The following is a 6,000-nucleotide window of genomic DNA, read 5'->3' as shown; positions in this document are numbered from 1 at the left end:
TGCAACATATCCCAGCCTATGAAATAAGTTACCACTACAGGTCAAGCGAAGTGCTACTTTGTCTGCCTTTAAAGCTACTCTGATGATTGGATGAGTGGACAGAAATTTACACCAAGGGTGTCATGGACCAATTAACTACTCATAAAGGGCAGCAAGAACTTTTGTGTGTGTCTTCTTAAAGGTTTATATGGCTAGGCCTCTTATATAATCCCTCATTTCATGTGCCTAGTATTGTTTATGTATTGTGCATAAAAATTCATAGCAATGAAATAAACAAAATGATGTTGCAATCTGTAGTAATATTAAAGTTAGAACCTGAACACTCTTCGCTTTTAATTTTTTAATTATACCTTTAAAAATCGACACATAATAAGGTAGAATATCAGTTACCATCACCATTCATCACTTGATCTTTTTATTTATTTACATTTTGTTGATTGAGTTAGTCCTATTAGGCAAATTGCCTCTTGTCAGGGGAGACACAAGGTGGTATTCATATTGACTACTGGAAATTTGGCTAGGAGACTGGTGAACTTCCCCTACTCTTTTCAGTAAGTCCCATACGATCGGTCACATCCACCTGAACTACCACCAAGCCAGGCAGATGGGGCTTTGGTTTAACATCTCATTCAAAGGACAGTCTAACACTTGTATACAGCTGTGAGGAATGCATCCATGACATAGCTAACTGTGTGTGGCAGATTTATTTATAATATTATAGTCTGACATCCTTTCCAGTTACGACAATTAAATGCAAATAATAATCTGTAATACTATAGACAAAACATGAGTTTTTGGGAAATTACTTTGGTCTAAGAGTAGAGAGAAGAGTCAGAAACACGCCACACAGTGTAACCTATACATTTTCTTTTTTTGTAAAATGAAAAGCACTTTATTCATTTATCTCTATGGCAGTAAAAAAAACATAAGTAAACAGTAAACCCTTCCAAACTTTCTCTAAGTACATTTTTCTCAATGTTTTTGTTTGACTTTGCCTAGTTGTCCATTGATCATCAGCCCCTCCTGGTCAATCAGACCAGATGCCATAATGATTAAGGTATTTGCTTCCCATACACAAGGTACAAGGTTCGATCCTGACCTCTGTTGAATGCCTGGTTTGGAGTTTGCATGTTCTCCATATGTCTCTGTGCTGTTCCTCCAACCTCTGAAAAACATGCTGAGTATCTCATGCTCACCAATGAATGGAGCTGTGGACAACAACACAGAATCCACATGGTGCCTTATAGGCATAAGAGTCATATAGACCCACTGCTTTGGGCATGTCCTATGGTACACATTATCCGTAAAAGAGGAGAACCTGGATCATAGACTGAATATTGGGGCAGGGCTAGCAACTCAGTAGTGTAATGATTATTAATGTTACCAAATAGCATGGGTATTTGCCAGTGATACATGGGTTGAGGACCTGAACCATGCCAGTGACCCATGTTAGTGGTGGGAGGGGTGTATGTGCCACTATTGGCCAAAGTGTGCCTGCCATAAAGTCCAGCAGCAGCCCTGGTCAATAAGCTATTGGCAGGCTGGTGTCCAGTTGCTCAGCCAATAGCTCTGTTGGGAAAAAGCTGGATGTAGCACCAATGAACCTGCCTAACATGAACTGAGAATTGCTATACTCAGTGTAGGTTCACTGACAGGATGCAGCTTGGAAGTGGATGACATGATGGTAAAGAGGAGGCTGGACATACTATGTATCTAAGAGACAAGATGGAAGGGCGATGCAGCAAAGCCACTTGGCTTTGGATCCAGAGTCTACTACTCAGGAGAAGAACAGGCTAGAAATTGTGTGGGAATTGTGGTGAGAGAGAGGCTTCAGAAGGCAATGAAGGATGTCATCAGAATTAGTGACAGACTCATGGCAATCAGACTCCAGTGTAATGATAGAGTAGTATTCACAATCTCAGCCTGTGCCCCATAGCAGGATTGTGATAGTGAGGAAAAGAGTGCATTCACACAGCACATTCAGGACCTAACAACATGAATTGTAATTGATAATGGGTGACCTGAATGCACATATCAGGACAGACAGAACAGAAAAGGATATGTACCCTGGGTCCACATGGGTGGGGTAACAGGAATAAAGAAGGAGAGCCTATTCTAGACTTTTGTCTGGCAAATGGCTTCATAGTAGCCAACATATAGGTTCATAGGTTCATAGGTTGGTACTAGGCTATCGGCCCTAAGGCCTATGTAAGCCTAGCCATAACAATTCCCTGGAAAGTTTTTTTCCACAATATTTACTTCTCTGGGCCCCTGTCTAGCAGGGCGACTGACATGTTTCCCGGGGTGAATTTCCTATCTCCCATCCAATCATCAAGGTTCCTTTTGAAGAGGGCCAGTGAGGTGCTCTGCTTGACATGTATGGGCAGTCTATTCCAGAGTATGGGGAGTCTCTGGGTCAGGAACCTATCCCTCCAGCATGTTTTGTTCATTGTGATGATAAGGTTTAGATCCCTGGAGCGTGTGGCTCTGAGGGATTGGGATTTCTTTAAGTGGAGCATGCCCAACAGCTCAGGGTTTGATATGGCCTTGTATGTTAAGCAGAGATCGCCTCTGAGTAGACGATATGCCACAGAGTATAGCTGGAGTTTTTTTAGATGGTCAGCATATGACATCTGCTTTAGGCCTGTGATTCTTTTATTGAGGTATTTCTGTGGCCTTTCCAGCTGTTGCAGATGTCTTGTGAGGTACATACCAAATGGGGCATTATACTCTATAATGGGTCTAATATGGCTCAGAAAGAGAGACATTCACAAGTTCACATACAAGAGTGGCCAACATGCAACTCAAATAGATGTAATCCTAGTAAGGAAAGCTCAATGGAGTAGACTCAGTGATTGCAAAGTCATCCCCAGCTAAACAATTGGCCTACAGCACAAACCACTGGTTGCCACAATCCGCTGCAAGCAGTAGTCAGAGAAGAGTCTAATGTCAACAGAGACTAGGCTGAAGACCTAGCAGTTGACTGAAGAGAAACTACAACAGATCAAGGAATTATTCAGGGCTCTAGCACCCCAAGAAGAGGAGAAAATAGGTGGAGAAGAATGGCAGTGCCTCAAAACAGCATGTATTGGGACTACAGAACAGAGACATGGCCAAGCCAGATATAGAAATAATGTGCATAAGGAAAGCTGGTGGTAGAATGCAGAAGTCTAGGAAGTCATCAAAAGAAAGAAGTTGTGCAGGAAAAAATAGGAGGTAGAAAAGAAAGACCAGGCTAGGAAGGAATACTGGTTGGCTAACAAAGAAGCTAAGAAAAGAGTTGCAATAGCAAAGAACAGGACATTGGAGGCACTCTACCAGCTTTTAAAAAAATGACTCAGCACAAAGAAACTATATCAGGCTGCAAGGCAAAGACAGAAAGATAAAGAAGATAGTCAGATACCCTTTATAAGGGATGCCAGCCCACAGGGCATCAAAGGCAGATGGAAGGAGTTCTTGCAGCACCTTCTGAATGAAGAAAACCCTAAAGAAGCTGTACTGCCCCAGACATAGCATATGATGAGAACAGAAGAAGAGGAGCTCACCCTAGAAGAAGTAAGAATAGCACTAAGGAAAAGGAAGTCATGGAAAGTAGCAGACTTAAGATGCTGGGTGAGAGACAGAAGAACTAGCTCCTGAGGGTTCTCAAAACAGTGTTAAGAGAAGGGTGTATCTCAGATGATATGGAAAATAAGCATACTAGTGCTAGTGTCCAAGAACAAAGAGGACATCCACAACTGTGGGCAGTACAGAGGCATCAAATCCCTATCACATTGCATGAAAGTTCTGGAGAGGGTGATTGATAAATGGATATGCAGAGAAGTAGAATGCCAATGTTTGCAGTGAGACAGATACTTGAGAAGAAGCTTGAAATGAGGAAAGAGTCCAACTTGATATTCTTAGACTTGGACAAAGCATATGAAAAGGTACCAAGAAAGCTGATTTGGGCAGTACTGCAGAGGTTTGAAGTCCCAGAAACATTGCTAGAATTAGTGCAGGCTATGTTCAAGGACCCAATGACTCAAGTACAAACAGTTTTCAGTCTCACAGATGGAGTCTCAGTGAGAGTGGGTGTGCACCAGAGTTCAGCTCTGAGCCCACTGATGTTCATACTACTGATGGACTACATTAACAAACAGGTCGGAGGAGACAGATCAACAAAGTTGCTGTATGCAGACAAAGTGACATTACAAACAGACTCTGAGCAAGAACTTCAGCAAAGAATAGGTGAATGGAATGCAAAACTGAAGTCACACAGAGGAAGCTAGAGGTGATGGAAACAAAGTGCCTGAGAAGGTGGTAGGATGCACACTGTGGGACAGATAAAGAAATGAGGACATAGCAGAAGCCAAAGTAGATCCAATTGCAGAAAGCATCAAAGAGAAAAGATTATGGTGGTTCAGGCACATGTGCAAAAAAGTAGAAGACAACCTGGTGAAGAAGATTTGGGACAGACAGGAAGAAGTTAAGAGGAAAAGAGGGAGTCCAGTAAAGAGGTGGATGGATTGTATGAGAGAGGATCTGGAACAGTCAGGCATGAGTGTTGAAGAAGGCAACAGTGTGGCACTGAATTGAGAGAGATGGGAAGAGTTAAAGTGACACCCCAACCCCATGCAGAAAATAGGAAAAGGGGGGTTGATGATGATGATAGACAACATATATCACCTACTTCCAATGTTAAAATCCTCTTGGTGTAACTGCTTGTCTCTTTGGATGGAGTGCTCATACCTAAGCTTCTCCTTTTAATTCTACTTTCCCTGGATCCCCACTAAGCCAAGTTCAATCTATTGGTCTGCAGTGTTCTTTAACAGAACCAGGCAACCTTGGAATGAGTGTTATTTTCAAAATATACAAAAAGTATGGTTTATCCTCCAGACAAAATTAATTGCTAGCCCTTGTTTAGTTTCTGTTTTTAAGTAAAGCACTCCATCACAGACATTAGCTTGCCCCCTCCCCATACTGTACTTCCTAAAAGCAGTCTCCCTTTGCAAGCTGATTCAACTATTTGAAAGTCTTGCTGTTTTTCTAGTATTACTAAACCCTTTCTCCTATAACTTGTGGTCTTTCTAAATCCCACATACTCCTGGTTACAAGTGTTTATTTTATTTCAAAAGAAAGGTATGCAAAACAAGTAAGTCCAAAGTGCCTACTGATTTTCCTATTTTTTTCAGAACATTAGCTGCCCCCCACTCTTTAATTCTAACTGCAATCTGTCTTTATATTCTGTACTATTTGTATGCTCTGCTGTTTCTCTACTTCTACTAAACCTTTTCTCTTATAAATTCTTGTCTTCCTAATTTCCACATAACTCCTTGGTAACATTGGCTTATTTTATTTCAATAAGACAGGTATGCAAAACAAGCAAGTCAGAGTACCTACTGCCTTTTCTTATTGTTTCTGTAGACTTGCACATCTGTGAAATCAGGGCCAGCCCCTTTCATCATACTATTGGCTATCCACTACTTTTCCGGTCTATTCTGATCCTTCCCCTCCCCACAAGAACAATTGCAGCCTAATCAGGGCCAGCCCTTTCATTATAACCTATAAACCTACTGATAGTCTTCCTTCATCTATTGCCCTCTACGCTCCCCTCCCTGCCCCCAATTCCCACCCACCCCCAGTGGTCCTACCTTTATTACAAACAGTAACTCCTCCCACCCTTTGAACAACCTATAACATCACCACAACTATACGTCCTTCTACAGCTTCTCACTACTATCCCTCCTACTCAGCTAATATGTACAGGTACACCATACCTATACTCACTGCATGCACACTCCTTGCATACATCACATCTTACCAAACCTTCACCATTCCCGCACTCAACCACTACCACTGTACCACCACACACATCACCACTCATATCCCATCTCTACTCCACTACTCTCTCATCAGGTCAACAACTTTCCCAATACACCCTCTATATAGACTACAGACCACAATACCTAAACTGAAAACAACCCCACAACCTAACATAACCCTACCACCATACCTATTACC

Source organism: Protopterus annectens, chromosome 1.part0 (assembly GCF_019279795.1).
Source record: "Protopterus annectens isolate FY-2018-M chromosome 1.part0, PAN1.0, whole genome shotgun sequence".
Taxonomy (NCBI): Eukaryota; Metazoa; Chordata; order Ceratodontiformes; family Protopteridae; genus Protopterus; species Protopterus annectens.
Note: the sequence above shows the minus strand (reverse complement) of the source record.